Below are 21998 nucleotides of genomic sequence, written 5' to 3'. Positions count from 1 at the left end.
ACGATAACTAATTGAATATCCTGTTCATTATATAGATTTTCTTCATAATTTATCGATATTTTCAATATGAATTTTTAAATTCTGTGATTGGCGGATTGATATCAAAGATTTGACGTTTTGGCGGAAAGTGTGAGAGTGAATTTACCGAATTTATTTCCCAGTGTGAATTATCAAAATTTAGTACACTTGGAACATTCAATAAAATACTACTATCTGTATAATACTTTTTTATAAATATGTTGTAATTGTTTTGTACTATTCGACTTTAAAAGATATTAGTTTGATTTTTTCTCGAGTTCTATATTTGTAAAATTTGGAGCCAGAGAACAATAGTATAGTGTATTGGATTTTATTCATATTCGTCTCATATCCATTACTTATTGCACAGCTATACTTGTACCTCTGACGAAGTCCATACGGCCTCCTTTTCTGTAATTTTTATATTTTTCATTTTCATTTCATTTGTATTTAGTTCCCTTTTACCTGTTAAACGTGGCTAGTGAACATCATTTCATTCTTATTATTAACGCTTAACTGAGCCATAATACTGTATTTTAGTCTGTACAACACAATTATATATATGAGAAGACAATACAATAAAATCACAAGTTCAAAGATTATTAAGGGATAAAACATCATTTATACAGAAAAAACTCTGATCAATTCCGTTTTTTATTTTTTATTTTTTATTTTTTATTTATTTTTTTTTTTTTGTTGGAATTCGGTTCTGGGAATCTACCTCGAATAAGTTTATGGTTAGCTTCTCCGTGTATACTGTAAGTTATTTTATGATATGTTACACTTTTACGTGTAGAAATATTTAGAGACAAGCTGAATTATTTTCATTAAAAAGTAACACCAAAGATAGTGAATATATTTGATATATAAATATATCAGAAGGCAAATAAATGTAATATAATTACCCGACTGTCTCATTGGTCCATAACCATGTTTCTGAAAACTGCTTTCTTACTTTCGTTACCTCATGTAAAACATGTGAAAAAGGGTCAGCTGTAGGTTGCACTGAAATTTAATATCAGTAATTTTTTTATCGTTCTCTGATCCCTTATTACATTGAAACCGTTAAAGAAAAGAAGCAAACATTGTTGTGATGAAAAATTAAAGAAATGACTAAAAATCATAAATTGTCAATCAAGATTAAAAGAAACAGATATGTACAAAAAAGGACAAATAGTTTCTGATATTTAATATAGACTATTACCCAGAACTGCTGTAGTAAAACCTACCTTGGGCAAAATTATATAAAGCAGCTGGGCTTGGCGTCGCTGTAATGAATAATAAATTTGATTAAAGTTATTGTACTGGGACATTAAACGGTGAACAATTAAAGAAATGACTAAAAATCATAAATTGTCAATCAAGGTTAAAAGAAACAGATATATACAAAAAAGGACAAATGGTTTCTGATATTTGATATAAACTATTACCCAGAACTGCTGTAGTAAAACATACCTTGGGCAAAATTATATGAAGGAGCTGGGCTTTGCATCCCTGTAATGAATAATAAATTTGATTAAAGTTATTGTACTGTGACATTAAACGTTTGTATATTATAGAGCGTGAATTGGTACATTAGTAAGAATAATTATTTGTTCCTGGATAATAAAGTCTTTTTTGTTGAAAAGATAAACTTTATTTTGATTCATATTGTACAAATTTCTCTGGCTGAAATACACTCTAATGTAAACAAAACAAAACAAAATATACAAAATAAATAACAACAACACAAGCACAAGGACCCCCCCCCCCCAAATCCCGCCCGAAAATTAAACTAAAGTGAACATACAATTTTTTTTACATTTATTAATACTCTTTATAGTCTTTAATTTGATTACGTACCAAACGAATATCCTATAACTGCCGGATATTGAGTTGTGTAATCATATGAGTATGAGATTAAATTATTGCACTAAGATATCAAATGTTTGTCCAGAATTAGTGTAAATGGGGACGAAAAGCACAATAATTATTTCTACCTGAGAAAATAATGGCTTTGCCGAGTAGTGTACGGTCATTCAAAACTTTTACGTACTAGGAAAAAAAGTGTTTTTTTTTGTTTTTTTTTTGTTTAATGAAATAAACAATAACACGTTTCAACCTCAATCTTCTTTACTACTGGTTTGTTTTGCCAAATCTATCATTTTTGTCCCAACAAGATCCATCGAAGTAATTTAACAGCTTAGCTTCTACATACCCATATATGTCGGACGTTGAGTAAATGACGAATATGGTGTTACCGGCGCTGTAATTACATAAGTATGAGTTCAATCATTGTACTAAAGAGTAATCAAGGGAACCAAGGTTATAGCGATAATCAAAAGAATGTAATCCAGGGACAAAGACCAAACATGGAAAACAGACATACACAACAAAGAACATAAGCAGTACACTTTGATCAACAGCCAAAAGATTAACAAATGACATAGGATCAGCGGAAACGTAAACATTTACAGAATCACCAGGCTGAGCTTTGGATTGGTCAAACGAAATAGACACCTGTAAAATATATGTAAATGATTATTAGAAATCAGGCCCGTACTAATATAATGATACATAGAAACTCTTTTTAGTGTTTTAGTTAGAGTAGTATGCTTAGATAACTGCAGGTTATTTGTTGAATGACATATCAATATCAATACCAAAGAGGAACATACTTACCTGATTTTCAAAGTCTCCCTCCACGTCAAAACTGAAACTATCAGCCACAATTTCTCCATGAGTACGAATGTAGTAAACAATGATGCGGGCTTTTGGCGCCATTTTTTCGCTGACTGGAACCGAAAACGAAACTGAAGTCTTGTTCGCGCCATTTATTTTTCCTGAATCTACAATTGCTCCTCTAGACAATATCTAAAATATTTAATTGTAACGCGTCTTAACATATTACAGCTCAACAAATTAATGGTTAAAGACCGGAATTTTCTACCGCCATTTGCATCCATATATTTTTTCTAAATATTTCAATATTGCTGATACTTACAATCATTGATAGACAATTAAACATAATTATACCTGTTAAATTGTTTTACAACATTCTTCGTTACTAAATGCATCACTTGATATGGCCACATATTCTTTGTTATTTCTTGACAACTACTTAAACAAGAAAGTTCGATCACACAATTACCGTTTAGCCCACCAAAATTGTTATCCGTTAAAAGAAACCCACAACCACATACAACTTGCTCTTTCTTGATGGTTTCTTCATGAATTTAGTTCCTATCACTTCAAAGCACACAACACGAAGATATTCCCATTACCAATACAGTGAATTATGTCAAAACCGGACCTTGAAAAATCAAAAAAATATCTGAACCAGACACTCTTCAAAAACTATCAAAACCAGACACTCTAAAGAAAACTTTCTAAATCATACACTCTTCAGAATGTCTTTATCTTTATTGAAAACAAGTCCACATGTATAACATCCAGGTAGATGAAAGAAAAAGAAAAGTGGTCGATTTTTATTGCCTTACGATATCGTCGTATTATCACACACCGTTATCACTGAATATTGCAAAATGTCGCTTTAATAGTGTATGTTACTATCTCATGAGACATGGCTTGAACTCAAGAATTTTAAATAAAAATAAATTATGAATCTTTCTGATCTTTCACGAGTTTAAATTACAATGTTTTACCTGATATGTTAAAGATGTTACCGACTGAGTTGAGTGAATGTCAAAGTTTGCTGTGTTTCCCACCTGTATACAAGGTACGTGTTATTTACTTCAAGTGTAGCTATCGAATTCCATATAAATAGGAGTTTAAATTCTGACATATAGTTTTCAAATTCAATATAAATACAGTAACTACATTACTTATCGGGCTTATTGTGATATATTCTGTCCCGCCTTTTTTTTTCGATGTGAATCAAAGACAAAATGACAAGACATAGTGCGTTTACAGTCATTATCCGTAATGCGCATGCACAACAATAATTATTGGTTTAAATGAAAGGAGCATCAACGACGTCCTATATAAGTATATGTTTAGAAAATTTATCTTTTTTCAGAAGTGACGTATTTCGGAAAGCAATTAAAAAGTAATTTATTTTTAAATTTAGACTCCAAGCGAGCGTTAATGGAGTCCTTACATATTTCCTTTGTTCAAGATAAAAACATTATTAACAAAGTCAAATGCTATTTGAGTAATAATAGCCCCGTTTCTCACAGATAAACCTAAAATTATAGTATTCTGCTAGACAATTTGCTCATAATAACAGTCAAAATGTCTTGAGGATGAATTGTTGAGTGATTTTTTACAGTGGTTTATGGGTAAATTTCACAACCCATTCATGCAAATGTATGCATTTGCTAAAAAAAATAATACAATAAGCCTCAGATTTTTACTTACTGAAAAACAAAATCAAGTCTTACTAATGTAGTACGATTGTATTTTATAAAGGAAATATTTATATTCCTGTTTGCATATTAAGTTAGAGACTGATAGAAATCAAAATACTACTCTATTGATAATAAAAATAAATTTAATTATGATTATAGTCATATTGCTCATTAGAAACTACTGATCAGATTATATTGAAATCATTGATTGCATTGTATATAAATATTGATTAGAGTAAAGCTAAATTCGTAAGTATTTACAGTCCAGATACTGTCCTGATTAAAATTCCTCATAGAAAAGTCTAAAATAAAAGCATTTTTCTAAACAAGTTGCTTATAATTGCAAAAAAAAGTCTTAATGGTTAATAGTTCTGAAACCATCGCAGTGTTCCAATTTCCGGGTTATTTCTAAATCATTATTGACAATGTTATAATGTTCAAATGTTTTCGTTTTTTTTATCCACACTAAGTACAAGCAGATGAAGTAAATATAGTAATGTGACCTTTTAAAAAAACAATAAATATAACGGCACCAAAGTAAATAACTATTTTGTAAAGGCATATTTACAAACTACAACAAATACTAAAAAATTAAAACTAAGAATTTGTATACAAACTTTTGGATTAATCGATCTGAGATAAAGTTGAATATAGCTGCCACCTTCTGAATAACTCTTTGGTGGAGATTTATGGGCTGCCTGGTTTCCATAAACTGCCTACAAAAAGGAACAAAAGACCACAATTAATAGGAATGGTAGTTATGTCTAAGTACATCTCTGTTTTAAGTATGGTGTTGATATGTCAAAAATTTTTAATATCATAACTGTGTATAACTCATGAAACCTTCTTGACTATCAGCTTCAGTTGAGACAAATTTTTGCTGAAAGTATAAAAAGAAGAATTGCAAAATTTGTACAGTGAATATCATCCAATTGAAAAATCTAATATTATGCACATACTGCCTGCAGCAGAGGAAGGTATTCTAGATTACCACACGAAGGAGGGATATTGCCCGAGACAAAGTCAAGGGTGGTATTCTTTTCTGGGTGAGGTGATATAGTTTGACAACATCAACTGCAGGCAGTATTTGTTATATTATACTTAATATTGTTGTTTGTGTGAGATAAATTCTGTAAACGATTTCATGCACCGTTCTTTAATAGAAACTGGCGGAACAATATCACTCCTCTTTGTTTTGTGTCTCCTTTGCATCCTTAGTTACAAAAAAAACTAATTTTTGTTTTGGCGGAGGTATAAAAATGAACAACGGAAAGGATGAGGAAAAATTCTGGTTCGAGCAGGTGGTAAACTTGACAAAAGAGTAGTATATTCAAGTTAATCATCCTCCTGAACTTGATTTAGAATGGTGGTATAATAAATAAAAGAGTGGTATACCACAATAGTTAATCTTTGTAAACCAATGAAAAACGTAGAATTTTATATAAAGGGAAACATACATCACTTCCTTCCTATATCATATAATGCATGTAGTTATAATTCAAACGGATTTCAATGTTAGGGATTTAACATTTTAAATATGTAATGTCATCGATTTTATTATTCCCCATGCCCAACTGTTACATCAATGTGTACCAAAACTGTATCAATTGATGACCTATTATACTGATTTGAAATGAAAATATTGAAAATCATTTTTTATTCAAAATGAGATATGGTAAACTTGAATAAATGAAACACTGATTAATCCGAAAACCTGTGTTAATCAGTCACTTTAATCAGTCCTTTTGCATCAATTAAAATAAAATTTGAAGCTTGATAAACCGAACGCCTTTAAAATCGACAACTTTTTAAGCCCAAAAGCGATGCGGTTTAGAAGGGTTTCATTGCACATTAAAGTACACTGGTCTAATCGAAAAGATGTTATAAATGCAATGCTTTGATACTGTGATGAAGAGACTTGATAAAGGTACAAGTTGGTAATAGGTTTTTTACTATATATTTTAGATTTAAAATATATTTAACTGTTAAAATTAAGTGAGTCATCAAGGTTTTTTTTTATACAGAACTTTCAAAGATAATCGTATTAATTTTTACCGTTGCTTATTTTCGCGATTTCTCTCAAGTGAACATATTCGCGGGTATCACTTTTCTTGGTTTAAAAAATATTAGCGTTATATAATGCTAAAATCAATTTTGCAATGGCTGCTAAGGAAACAGAAAATTGAATCGTTTACTACAAAGATTATTTTAGATGATGTACATATTATAAAGCATTTCATATTTGTTTTATGCCCTGAAATGTATTTCCACATAAGTATTACTATTCGTGTAACCTTCAAATTCGATATCATTTCTTTGTCTTGTATAAACCAAAGATCCAATTTCTACCAGATCTACCGTAAATGGCGAATGCAAAAGTTTTACTCACCAGTAACGAAATTCTTGTAGCATTGGCAGGAATATCAACTCTAATAGGGACAATGCCAGAATCAGGCACGGTGGAAGTTTTATTCGAATTGTAATGACTGTTGTAATATGATGTTGATGATGATCGATCGAAGACAGTTGTTTGTACAATAACTTTTGATCTATTTCCTACAATTGGTGAGTTGTCTTGTTTTACAACCTTAATCTGGAAATGTTAGAGAACAATTGAATTAAAAACCTGTATTTCATCATGTTTCGGTGCATTTTGTCACCTGAAAGAAAAAAAAATGTCACTATCTATTGCATGTTATATTTACTTTTATTTTGACAAGTAACATTATAATTTTCTCATGAATATTAAATTAAAGAATAAAAAAATCTACTTTAATCCGATAAGACATGGCATACCAATGCGGTACATCTTTATGTACTTGTTAGGAGTCAATTAATATAAACCAATTTGAATTGTTTCTCTTACATAAGCGGTATATGGCAGTCCTGGTTTGAAAGTTTCCGGGCTGGAAGCCAGAAATTCAATTTTTTCATCATGGTCATACAGAATGATCGATTCGTCTGCACCGACTGTGATGTTATTTATGCTCTCTGTAAGATTGGCTGCAACATCAATCTTTGCCCCATCAGTAATTTCAATGCGTCCAGGTACATTGAATTTCTTAATTGGTATGGAAAATTTTGCTTCTCCGTCAAGCTAAGTATAAAAAATATACTGTAATTTTTTTAATTTTCGCGGATTCTGTCAAATGAACATATTCGCGGGTATCAATTTTCGTTCGCGATTTTATAAACAAATGATAAGCATTATATAATTTTTAAAATTAATTTCGCGGATACGTCTTTTTTTGTGATTTCCTGTCCCTCGCGAATATAGTGAAAATTAGTAAGTTTATTATACATTACAACCATGATAACTGTTTTGTAATGTTTGGTGCAATCTTATTTTCACGTCTAGTATGTACGATGCAGTGTTCCTTTTAAACTTTTGAAAACTATAACAAAACTGAAAATCCAAAATTAATTTTTACATATAATGTGCATAGTATATTTAAAATTGATTCGTAGTAATACAAATGATAGAGGAAATAAATCTTACATTCAAAGATATTTCCACCATTGGTTCTGAGTCATAATAAAACGATGGTCGATAAAAATGATGCATCTTGGCTCGAATGGTCACATTTCCTGTTACCGGTCGGTTTGCCGTAGGTGTAACTGAAAGAAACATGCATGTCAAACTGACAATAATATATCACTCAATGATACTTTCTCTATATGAAAAGACCGTTATTTCATCTTTGCATCACTGTATATTTTCCTAAATTTTTCAATAGAATGTTAGAAATATGAGGTTTATGACAAAGTTATCTGCCCTTGAAATGTTCATTTTCAGTATATTTCTATGGAATTTCAACTCAAAGGTCCAGCATTATATGGAAAATTTTGTCTGTTTTCCTTGAATCTGATGGTGCAAATAGTCAAATTACGCTATAGAAATCAAGGGGGCCAAATTTCTTGTGTGTACCCATAATAATAATAATAGAAACAAGGGATAATGAATATACAGGGAAAGTTGGCACATACAACATTGAACATGAAATAACTAAAATGACACTTACAATGAAGTTAATGAGCAACCGTGACTGGGACAGCGGATGGATAAGCATTCTCTCTTTTTTTTTTTTTTTTTTTATTGTTGTTGTTGTAGAGACACCCACCGATCACGTGTTCCTCATTAAATATCGCGTTTAGGGTAGATAAAAGAGGAAAGATGCACCCATCTTTGAAGCAGTTTCAAAGGACCACTTTATATGTTAAAACAATGATGATTCTATGTCGGAAAATTTTTTTTTTCTCTCATTCTTTCAGGTTTTACTCTAAAAAGTGTCCAGAATGCAAAGGGAACCATACGTACGAGTTCCGTAAATTTTTATTACGTCACAAGGACCGCCTCTTTTTGGGAAAATAACTTGTATGGTTAAGTAATGTGACCTTAGGATGGAATAGTTTTTAAAATTCACGTTTTAAACGATGTACCATTTTGAAAAAAAAATATAGGCATTAACTTTAAATGTGCTTCAACAGTTTTAACTTACGTTGCTTTAACAGATCCAAGAATGTAGGTGTCACTGGTCAGACCGTATGACGGAAGCTCTAATGATACTTTAAACTTCGGCAACACTAATTCATGAATAGAAATTCAACAAAAAATGAACCTTGTTTTATATACAATTTGTCATTATTGCTTGTTTTCTTAACGCAAATAACTTACATTAGCACAGAATGCAGGGAAAAAGAAACACGCGTGTAATGTTTAATGTAACTGATAAGTTGTGCAAGATAAATATTTTCACAGGTGCAAGGTGCAAGGTACAACATCCAATTCCAATATTTTCTACTTCCTATTAAAACATTTTGCGCTGATTCTAGTATCTATATGTAACTCCTTGTTTAAACATATCAAAACTTTCACCTGTTTACAACCGGAAAAAAGATTATTGAAACCGCTGAATGTGATCGGTGTTACTAATGTCTTATCCATACTATTTCAGTTTTTTTTTTTGCCCTTGTATTTTCTGGCGTATCAGTCATTAATTAACCGACGCTTTGATTTTGATAGTAGAATGGTCACTTGATTATATCAAATGTATCAGTTACTCGGAATTAAAACATATACATATGTTCTTAATAATATGAATAATAACAGATTTTATTTATATTGAATAAATTTTGATCATACCTATATGAGCTATATAAGAAAAAAGATTAAAATTCATACATACGTACCGTACTCGGCGATTGTAATTATTGTTTCCGTTGAAGTTCCCTATGAGAGATAACATATGTCATTTTTCATTGTCATCAAATGACTGAAAAGACTACTTTCAATTAACAGAGTACAGAAAAATAAAACAAAATCAAACTCACAATAACCCCATATTCCATAAAACTTAATGCACTAAAATGATTGATTATGGTTTAACGTCATAGAGTTTATATTTACTGAATTTTAGGAAAAGAGCTAGTTCACAAAAGCAAACGCCCTCAGGGTACATGCCACCTATTCGGACACGTTATTTCATGTTACCACTCTGTACCTTAAATACTACGCGCTTGCGTAAGAGGGAGTGACTATCAGTTTTAAAGTATTTAGTCTGGCTCGGCCGGGAGTCAAACTTAAGCCATCCCTCGAGGCATACGTGCTATTCTGTGACCATCGGAGCGGTTAAACGAATTAAAAATAACAGAAATAAAAGAAAATAAGATAAAAATTAAATAAAATTAGAAAAAAAATATAAAAAGATCCCTTATGTTTAAAGCCAATAAAACGCACAAAAAGGTAGAAATGATCAAAGAGTAATCAAGGGAACCAAGTAGTTAGCGGAAATTAAAAGAATGCAATCATGGGACACAGACTAAACATGGGAAACAGACACACACAACAAAGAACATAAAATAATCAAAATAAATAAATAACAAATGTAAATGAGCCATTCGGACTCCACTACAAACTGCGGGCAAGGACCAGGTGTACCGGAAGAGTAAGCGTCCTCTGCTTTTCTCTCTACTTTTTTAGAAACACTCGCTGAGTTGCTCATAAAAAGTCAAGTCCGGGGTAGACAAAAGAGGAAAGAAAAACTACGATACGTTGAACAAATCAGTTTTTATGGTGTAGATAGATACGCCGTAAAAAAAAGAAATCATTCATTCCGACAATCAAAAAAGTGTATTATATGGACATATTAGACAGAAATGTCCATATATCAAGTGGTCACATATTCAATTGAAAACACTTAAACCCGCATTTCTAGAATCACTCATAACATCAATTGTAATTTAAAAACACAGCAGTAAAAATATTGATACAAAATTTGATTGGTCAAGACGTATTTACGAGTATGCTGCTACGGCGCAACATTATCTAAGAGGACGTAAAAGTGAATTTCTGCATATGTCCATTGAAAAACTACTGAACTTACATGGGATGCTACTTTAATTTTCCAATCTCCAAGAACTGGTTGAGAATCCATGAGCATTGAGTGAGCCACAACTCCACTTACGTGACTTGAACCCAGCCATTGCTTGATTTTGTTCGATTTAGGATCCTACAAATGTATATTTTACTTATTCGAAATATAATATTATAGAAAAAGATCGTTCGCTCGTTATCATATGATTGCTGTGTTTGTTCGAAACGAGATATTGGGTCGGTGTGGCTTAAATATCATTTGTAGTATATATAGTTATATTGTTGTCATAACATTTTAATTTGACAGTTTTTAATTTGAAACAATTTTTAAACAAATATTTTTTTCTTATATTTACTTACAAAGACTGCAATATCCATTGATCCATTATATACAGTCATATTAGGAAACATTGCAAATGCTCGCATATGCACTGCGAAAAAACAAAAATAAAATATGATAATGATATATGAAATGCTTGTAGAAATAAAGCAATTCAAGACCGATATATTAGCCAGGTTCAACTGACTATATATATATATTCAATAGTGATATACGTTCACTAACTTAACAAAACTTTCTATTGTGAAGTCACAAACGTTACATTGTTTTAAGCTGACATTAATATGTCACCCGTTTCATATAAAAAAATATGTTAATTTCCTTACATTTTAACAGTGCACTGATTTGATAAAACATTGACATACTAATACAGCTCGAGCGGGTAGAAATGCTTAGAACAGCCTCTTATCACATTTTCTCGTATTTTTAAGGCTCATCCATAATTCATTGCTTTTAATTCGTCATTGAGTTCAAAGTAATCACTCTTTCTTTATTTTATACAATTTTTTACTCTCTCTCTCTCTCTCTCTCTCTCTCTCTCTCTCTCTCTCTCTCTCTCTCTCTCTCTCTCTCTCTCTCCTTTCGTGTGCAGATCTATATTACCAAGCCCCATACCTGTCTGCCCGGGCTTGTACATGGCTTTGTCAGTTTGCACGAAGATAGAAACACTCTTTGATTGATACGTCAGTAATGTTGCTCGGCTAAAGTACAGTCCACCAGAACCTGTTACTTTTAGCTGATATTTCCCAGATTCGAGATCATCTGGAACCTACAAATAGTCTAATCTTATATATTGTTTTCTTAAACACATTAAAATATACATTACAAATTTTCAAGATTATTTCCACTAATGTCGTGTATATTTGTTAGAGCCTAAGCGCAGCTTAGATTAAGGAGCAGAGAAAGGAAGAAATATGTCTCAATACATAACACAGAAAAAAAATTTAACTCTACAAAATGGAAATCACTATATGTAACCATTTGTGGTTTGACGATTGAAATCATAACTTACCGAAAGATGTAGAAGTCCGGGGGCATCTGTAAATAAATGAATTACACACAAAAATATCATTTGTACCGTATCTGTTTGCAAGCGGTGAACTAATGGTTAAATATTGTGAACTTACATGTATTACTCTTTGAAAGTTGAAGCGTTGTTAAAACCAGGGCATTAATAAATCAAAATCAATCTTGGAGATCACGTCTTACGAGTAGTCTCACTCTTTCAAATGATTTGGTTTTAAAAGTGCAATTAAGGCCAACATAGAAGGAGGTATATTCAGAATTTTAAGTATCTTTTGAATGCACGAAAATTACTAAAATAGAAATCGCGAATTGAAGGTTTGGTTCATGAACGTTTTTTTTAAAATAAATACAAACCCTGTTGAAAAACTCCTTCACTAATGATGCTTGTGTTTATACTAATGCAGGGGTAGTATCTAAGCACTTGAACCTTGACCGTCACATTACCGGATGCTTGTAAAATGTTGACACCGACACCAAGAGACTGACCAGGACGAATATAATTTCGACTGGTCACAACGAAGGATCTATAGTGTAAACGAAAATACGCAACATTTTGTTTAAAAGAGTAATCAAGGGAACCAAGGTTATAGCGGTAATCAAAAGAATGTGATCCAGAGACAAAGGCCAGACATGGAAAACAGACACACGACAAAGAACTAAAATCATACATACAAAGTAACAAAGGCAAATAAGCAACTCGGACTCCATTAAAAACTGGGAGCATGGACCAGGTGCACCGGTAGGGTAAGCGTCCTCTGCTTTTCTAGAAACACCCGCTGAGTTGCTCATAAAAATTCAAGTCCGGGGTAGACAAAAGAGGATAGGAAAAACCATGACTCGTTGAATAAATCAGTTTTCATGGTGCAGATGGATACACCATAACGATCCACGAGTTCATGATGACGACCATAAAACTTCTGTAGTGATGACTTCAATCTTGTAGCAACATAATCCTCTTCAAGAAGCCTATTTGTTAGAGTTCTAGCGCAATACAAAAAGTCTGCATTGTTTCGGCAAGCTCTGGCATAATGTATGAGTTGTGATATGAAAACTCCATACGCTGAGGGGATGCTGCCACAGATGAAAGGAAAGTTGACAATAGTTTTACTTTACCGTCGATTTCTAAGTGTAGGTCAAGATATGCGGCTGATCTCACAATGTCTGCTGTATCCTTTATCTCATGTTCTTTGGGGTAGATGCGATGTATCAAATCCCCGAAATTAGGATTGTTTAAAGATAAAACTTCATCTTTATAGCGGAAACTAAGATTAAAGGATCTAGCCAAGAAATATTCTTTCATTCGGATCAGATCAGCTATATAGACAGCCTCATAAGAGTGAAGGAATAGGTTGGTAAGTAAAGGAGCACAATTTGTTCCCATTGGAATGCCGACCGTTTGTTGAAAAACATGTCCATCACATTGGACAAATATGTTGTCGATTAAAAATACCAGCATAAAGTAAACAACTTCCTCTATTTAGAAGAAGATTTGGAATTATTTCTTACGAAGTATGAGGTATCTCTACCATGATCTATATATCTGTATCTAGGTGTACCATTTTTTTTTTTTTTTTTTTTTTTTTTTTTTTTTTTTTTTTTTTGAAAAACAACGCTGTTTAATGTTTTTAAGTCGGGATTTTAACTGGGTATGGGGAATAGAAGTATACAGTGTTTGATTATTGATTGTCTCCAAAAGATCTTTTGAATTTTTCAGGATCCACATTGAATTAATACCACTACGGGAGTACAAGTGTTTTGGTAGAACTGTAGACCCTCTTTGACAGTTGTGAGTATAGAAGTTAAAAGTTCTGAAAGGGGTTTGGTGGTACATTCAGCAGATCCAGCTATGAAACATTGTTTGTATCGATTCTTGTGGAGTTTACGAATCCAGTACATAGACGGTAGATCACAATCATCGTCCTTGGTAGAGAGACCAAAAGAGGATAGCACATATTTATGGTTTTCCACAATCTCTTCTTTAGAGAGTGTGGTAGCAGTATAGGTCTTATCACTGCTATTATTTTCTACGTCTACCTCTGATAATAAACATTAGATGCAAAACGTATTGCAGAAAAAAACAATGTTGTTTGGGGCTTTGTCTGCTGGTACGACAACATATTTGTCATGTAAAGTAGACAAGGTTTTTGCTAAATCGGGGTTTTTGAAAACTGATGTAGCCTTGGCACTCATTGACCTACTTAAAACGTTCATTCGTTTCAAAATTAAAGACCTCACGGCCTTTAACCACTCTGACAGAGAATCAATGTCTTCTTGTTCTCGTTTTATCCATTTCCTTGCATAGTCCTCCACAGCATCCATAAGAACTTTAAAGTTATAATCCAATATTTCGAGCGTGGTTCACGGTACTTGGGACATTTAGAAAGGATATTACGCAGTGATTCGTTTTAGATGATGGTTAAATCTCCCGTAACGATGTGACCAGAAGGACCATGTTTAAATGGAGAGTTTTTGCAAGAACAGTCAGGTGGTTTAGCCTTGAAGTCCTCAATCTCGAGGTTCTTCAATAGCCTTTTATAATTGAAAATTTTGGATGCAATGGGTAAAGTATAGGTATATGAAATAATTGGTAAGAATTTGTCTTTGAAATACGGGGGAATTTAAAGAAAGATCATTACCAAAAAGTATGTTTATCAATTTCACCCATTGCCCGCTTGTAAGAGCTCGGATGAAACAAGTTTGATAAATGTTGTGACGATACACATTATTTTCTATTGACGATTGGGTATTTAATGTTTTATTCGGAGTCGCAATTTGCCATTTTCTTATTTTTAATCGGGGATAAAAATGTGAAAAATGAACTTTAAAGTACAGTTACATTCCCTTACTAAATTAATAAATGTCCAAAATTTAAAAAAAAAATAAAGAAACAGAAATATAGTTATTGAAGCGCAAGAATTGTTTTAATGGAGACTTGGTTTGGAATTTGTTATCCGGGCGTTGAAAATGGACTGGAGAATTTAAAATGGACAAAATAAATTGGAAAACGTTATAGTTAAATATACACTGCACTTACTTATATGCTATGACGCTTGTAACAACAACTGCAAGTATTAAAAGCTGTCGCATATCTGAAAACAATCATTTTAAATTAAAATAAAAGTTACTTAATACTGTACATTTTCTTCATATTTCTTCGTTAATATAGAAAAGAATAAAAACATTGAGAATATGACAATTTGGCCTATCTAAGTATAATCAGCGTACACTATTATATGAATAGTTATAATTTGGTTAATTAGAACATTTAAATTTTGATTTCTTTTCTTCTTGTTTTTGTTTTTGTAAAAAAAAAACAACAACAACAAAAACAAAAAAAAAACGAAAAAACAAAAAAACAAAAAACACATGTAAACTTCATATTGCTTTGTCATCTGTTGACCTAGAACTTCACTTGTACAATGTTTTCAAAAATACAATATTCTTTCGTTTGGACAAGAGTAATCAAGGGAAACAAGGTTATAGCAGTAATCAAAAGAATGTAATCCAGGGACAAAGACCGACATGAAAAACAGACACGCACAACAAAGAACATTAAGTAACTAAAATTATACACACAATGTAACAAAAGCAAATGAGCTATTCCACTAAAAACTGGGAGCATGGACCAGGTGCACCGGTAAGGTAATATGTCTTTTGTAAAAAGATGATAACAGTTGCATGTTAAATAATAGCTAAACTTTTTTACCTCTGTTTTTGTTCAACATAAAACCCAATGATGCATCTTAAAGTATAGTTTAAAGTCTAGATCACTTTACTTTCGTTTTACCCATTTTCGAGGGTTCAGCCGGACCTTTTATATGTTTCGCAATTAGACATGAGTCATCGAAGTAACGAGAAAACACAGGTTAATAAATATTCCAGAAATAGTTGTTTGTTACAGAAAGGTTGACAATTTACTTAAGTTTATTATTCAAACAGATTAGAAATTTAAAAAGAAACAAATTCAAAGCTTTGATGCAAGAACGAGTACAATATTGGAACTGAAAGTTGGATGTATATAAAATACGATTATTTCAAACATAAGCTGATTCGAGCACGGAGCCTGGAAAGAAATCCAACATTTTAAATTCAAATACGTGAAAAAATGGTCATCACGTTCATAAACAGTTGTTTATTTTCAAGAGATGGGCCGAATATTAGTAAAAGCAAAATAGCGGTGTGTTTCGTGTCTGTTTTATTTCCAGTTCGTTGCACAAATATATGAAAATAACAAACAAGTTGATGATAATTCAGTATCAATGAAAACTATGCTGTTATACCGTACATCGCATGTGAGGCTAAAGACACACGTTCAGACAACCGGCATGGGTTTCAGACAGGTCCGCAAAATTTGATCAGAGAAGTAGATTCAAAGTGAAAGTCACTTTTAAATTTAAATTAGAATTATAATGGACATTTCATAAGCAAGGAAAAACCAGCAAGAATCATTTAGAGTATCTAGATCTGGTACGTTGATTCTTTTTTAAAACTGACAACCTTTCACATGTCCTATCTCGCATTTTCTGCTATCTTCCTTTTTTCAATGACTTAATTTTTCAAGCGTAAAAAAATAAAAAGTGTGATGCTCGGTTGTAGGTTGTGCCTAATTCATACCATTAAGGATTAATGTGAATCATATAAAAACTTCAGTAAGAAATAATTGCCAGAATAAAACCTACCTTATTTCGTAATTGTATACAAACTATTTAAGAGTACACGCAACTGTAATGTGAGTCTGAACACTCTCCTTTTATACAGAGGACAAACCTACGACGACCGATCCTTATCTGTTAAACCCAGATAGATTTGGCGTTTCTTAATCATTATTCCGGCATACAAAATATTCAACAAGTAGCACCCACAACATTATCATAGTATACGGCCATACAAAAATTTCGAAAATAGTAATCTATGTTCAGCAAAACATGCATATATTTTGTTCTAGATAGCTTTTTTTCTAGGCAACTATTGTGGGTTTTTTTTATATATTTATTGGCTATCGCAGGGGCATTCATGCGTCCTTTTCGGTGTTATTAAAGCTTTAAGGCAAGAAAACACAAAAAGAGAAAATTTCATTTTGTTAACGTTATATGAAAATCATTATTGGGATCAAATGGGAATTCAGTTTCTATTGGAAATATGGAAATCATGATAATTTAGAGACGGTTCCTCCTACACGCCCAACGCATCCGGATCTTTAAGTCCTTTCTTATCTATTTTAGCGATAAATGGTGTTCTTTAGGGTTACATAAAATTCAAGGACGAAGTACAATTTATCAGAGATAGGACTTGGTAAACGGCAGAAAGGATATATATATTTTATATAAACGAGCAATGTGTCATCGGAACATATCAGCCACATTTAAACTAAAAGTAAGTGACTCCTATGATGTCTCTTATGTACGCATTTTCAATAATTTTTTTTCTGCATGATATTTTTACGTTTGTAGTATTCAATTTTCTGTGTATAATTTTATGTTCTTTTTGCTTTGTTTTGTATTTTTTATTTATTAATTTTTTTTTTTTATTTTTTTTTATTTTTTTTTTTTTTATTATTTTTTTTTTTTTATTTTGTTCTTTGTTTCCTTTTTCTATATATACTGTTCATTTGATATTTCAGCCACTGTGTTTATTTATTTTTTGTATACTGTATTTTTTTTTTTTTTTTTTTTTTTTTTTTTTTTTTTTTTTTTATTGTATTTCTAATAAAGGACCAGTGAAACGTTCCCGACAAAAGTATTGGTCATTGGAGGGAGAATTAAAGTTTGGTACAGGGCTGATTTTTACATCTACACTACCCTAAATGATATTATAAACTTAATTTGAAATCTCGTATTCAGCTGCAAAACCATTACTATTACCATTTAAAGATTTCCGTTCAGAATATTAATAGTCTTCATACTATCATAATAATAATAATAATAACAAGAGTAATAATGATAATAAGAATATCACTAACCCCATATGCTATACATTTACATGACAATAGTACTTTCTATAATTAGATCTGTACTTTTGAGAAAACCTTACATTCATCTCCCACAACAATCAACCAAGCAAAGCAAATCAAGAGTGATAACTCTTGTAAATTGCCAATTTTCATACACAATCTTTGTAATTTTTATCTAAAGAGTTCAACAACAGTGTGACAAACTAAGACTGGTTATGTCACTGATTTTGAAATATAAATAAAAGAGTAAATTTTGTGATTTTACATGCAAGAATCGTCAATTCTGTCTAAAAAAGCAAATCCAAATGCAGGAAAAGACTTTTGTTATGTAAAAATACAACACTTGTAGAAATAGTATCATCTGTTAGGTTTTCTACACTATGCATCACCTCTATAAAGGGCACTGTATTAACTCTATATGGACTGATCCCATAGCGAATCAATTGTGAAATATGACATATGCAGGAGATGAAGGGATATTGCTGCACAGGTAAGGACAATTTATGATAGTAAAATTAGTCGTCTCTTTTACTATAAATCTTAGTGCTGAGATGACCACTATTGTCAAATTCGAGAAGTAGGTCAAAAAAATGCAGAACAAGCTGTTTCTGAAGTCTGCTTTATCTCGAGCCCTATTGGATATTTTGACGGTAACCATTTACCAAAAGAAGGGTTGTTGATGGACAATATATCATCAATATATCAGTATGTTAAGTTACAGGATTTAGCATATTTTATTTTTTTGTTCTTTACAAGATTCTTAAGAAATTCAGTTTCGTATGAATATAAAAAAAATCGGCTAGTTAGTTTATATTGAAATGCCAACTTGTTGAAAAAAAAGCTCCTCCAAATGTTAAAAATATGTTATCAATTAGGAAATCAAGCAAACCTGCTTTTCTGTGCAGTACACTTTGTTCTTCTGCGATGTCTTAGAAAAATATTAGATTTACCAAGAACAACATAATTTTTGAAACAGCAAAAGATTTACAAAGAAGTCCTTTCAAACAAGATTTCAATTTATCACGTGGTAACGTAGTGTAAAGAGTTGATAAGTCAAGAGTTTGGAGGGAACTAATTTCCGAAAAGCTGCGGGATTTTCGGTTTTAAAGTAAATCTTAAGAATTTTAAGTACCCACATATGATTAATGCCACTACAAGAGTAGGCAGTATTGTAAAAAGCTTGCTATCCATCCTTCACTTTGAACAATATCTTTGTAAGATGAATCGACGTCTACTTCGTGGAGCAAGATGAAGAACCTGCTATATACCTTTCTTTGTATAGATTCTTATGAAGTTTAGAAATCCAATACAAATAAGGTAAGTCCTCACGTTTTGTTTCGATAAGACATGAATGACTTGTAGTTGTTTAGGATTTTATGTTTGTGTTTGTCAAAAATGGTACATTTGTATATGTCATTACCTGTGATGTTACTACCTTAATAAGACAATTGAGATAATGCGCTTCACAAAAAACAATGTGATGTTTGAAGCCTTGTGCGCAAGGACGATAATGTTTCTCATGCAGAGAGGAAAGGCACTCAAGTGCCTCACGATCGTTGAATACGGACTTGAGTCTTCAATTGACACATTTCTGGATATTGTCCGTACCAACGATCGGATGGCACGTATCCAATCTGACAAGGACTCTATTTCTGGGTCTTGGTCCTTTTATCTCTTTATCCATTTTCTGGCATAATCTCCAACATAATCTCCAACAGCATCCATTATGGTTTTGAAATTAAGTTTCCAATTAAGGCGCTGTGGTTCTCTGAATTATGGACCATGAGAGACTAAATCACGTAGGAGTACATTCACAATGATATTAAACTCTCCAGTGGTCACATGACCAGGACTGTAATTAAAGAAAGAAATAGCACGTCACATGTCATATGGAACTTCAAGTATTCAGACTAGAGGGGAAAATAGACACACACAAAAACAAAGAACACAAATCATCATAATAACACGAACAAAGAAAAAAAGTAAATGAGCAACCCAGACTCCACTGGAAGTATGGACCAGGTTTATCGCAGTAGGGTTAGCATCCTCTGTATTATGATATGTCTCGTCCGGTGTAGACGAAGGAGAAAAGAAAAAAATGGACATGGTTGCAAGCCGGTTCTCATGGTGCAGACGGATACACCATAACGATCCACGAATTCATGATAACGATCACAAAACTTTGTAGTGACTTTAATTTTGTGGGTTCCAGAAGCATAATTGTAAGAAGTCTAGCACGGTATAACGATCTGCGTAGTTTTGCCGAGGCTCTTGCATAACGTAGGAGTGGTTATATGAAAACCCCATACGCAATAATGGGCGTTGATAGGATGTTATTACACAAATAAAAGCAAAGTTGACAATACAGAATGAGAAGTCATCTCATTTGTCGTACTGTTTTGTCATTATTTTCCTTTTCCATCGATCTCTCAGAGTAAGTCAAGATATGAGGCTGCCTCTTAGCGTCTTTAGTGTCCCTTTTTATGAAGTAGATATCATGAGATTGAATATTTCTCTATGGGACCCGCTGTTAATACATGCTCACGAAAATTTGTATTTCAAAATCCTATTATCAATTCAAGTTAGGCTGGACATTATTCCACTTAAAAAATGTATAAATTGAACATAAACTTTGACCTCAAGGTCAAAGGTCGCCACCTCATGTCTTCATGTCGTCTCCTCAATTTTCCAAAATTCGAAATCCTATCCTGAGTCAAAGTTTAAACCGATACAGGATGTATTATTTTTTTACCAGCAAAAACACAAAATTTGACATGTTTCGAAGGTCAAATGTCAAAACCAGGCCTTTCTACCCACGTGCAAAACATCGAAGGCTAATCTTGAAAGACTAAACATTTACAACCTGGTCACAACATTTTATTAACATACGCATGAACCGGCTTTGATATACTGTAGTTTAACGTCTTATCATATGTTTCAGGATTAGAACCTGTGATCAATCGAGCTTAAGTCCGACATTCTGAGCCAGTTTTAAATGTGCTGGCTCATAGAAGTTACATTCCGTGAGAAGACATGCCCCTCCACACTTATTCTGACAACATGCGATCAAGTCCCCAATCTATCACATAAACGCCGTATGCTTGACAGAGAAGCAGTATAAAAAAGTGTCCACCAAATATAGTATATAAAAAATTCCAAAATATTTAGGCATCTTCATCAAATTTATTACACCTAACAATACAAATCTGTTGATTATAGGAAAATTTGAAGACGTCTCCAACTCTGTAATATGAGGCAGATGTAACCTGCAAGAGGACGAATGTTGAATGCATTGATATTTGGAAAATATTGTCTTTCAAGGACAACAAGTTTAACATTGAGTTGTCCAAATTTTGACTCAAGAGACTTTAGAAGGACTTATCATAAGGATCATTTCAGCAATTGAGAGTTTCTATCTATAACAGTTTTCAATATATTGGCTGAAAACTGTTAATACAAAATGTCATTTTTCCTTCTTTTAAGAGCAACAATTCTTACAAGAAGTCGTATGACAACTTTGATCTCTGGAGACTTTTATAGACCTCATCATGTTGAACACTTTTAACCAGTCAGAATCTGACTAAACTTGACGGTTTTGAAGATATATGCAAAAAACTACTGTCTGACACTTTTAGTAACTACGGTCATGTTTTTCAATGGATCAAAAATCCCCACGTAAGTTTTATGCATGATACCCCGAAAAATATTCATACCAAGTTCAACAGGAAATCAATTCTATATGTAGGATAGGACTACACACACAGATAAACCATGAAATATAATATTTATTTTTTCTGCTGTAATAATCAAACAAATTTTACATTTCAGTTAAGATGCTAGGACTTCATTAATTACCGACAAAATGTCCTTAATTTCTAATATAAATGATTTTTTAACAAACCTCATCAAATATTTCAATTTGGTATACTAATCACAAAGTTT

The 21998-nt window shown here is 32.2% G+C and overlaps 1 pseudogene across 1 annotated transcript; it reads right to left on the bottom strand.

Moving 5' to 3' along the window:
• Window positions 1-2269: 2269 nt before the first annotated feature.
• LOC148605401 (CD109 antigen-like) lies at window positions 2270-16823 on the bottom strand (annotated as a pseudogene). Its single transcript, XR_015916003.1, has 16 exons — window positions 16786-16823; window positions 15141-15195; window positions 12461-12630; window positions 12093-12118; window positions 11696-11849; window positions 11101-11171; window positions 10751-10876; window positions 9558-9597; window positions 8867-8951; window positions 7867-7985; window positions 7234-7464; window positions 6757-6960; window positions 4985-5083; window positions 3663-3725; window positions 2680-2871; window positions 2270-2517 (listed from the first exon to the last, which is right to left on the bottom strand). The product of XR_015916003.1 is annotated as a CD109 antigen-like (transcript).
• Between the last annotated feature and the right edge of the window lie 5175 nt (window positions 16824-21998).

Source organism: Perna viridis, chromosome 10, assembly GCF_037379345.1.
Source record: "Perna viridis isolate PV_CMFRI_1.1 ecotype Kerala chromosome 10, ASM3737934v1, whole genome shotgun sequence".
NCBI lineage: Eukaryota > Metazoa > Mollusca > Bivalvia > Mytilida > Mytilidae > Perna > Perna viridis.
The sequence above is the reverse complement of the archived record's forward strand: the minus strand, read 5'-3'. Positions and strand labels throughout refer to the sequence as shown.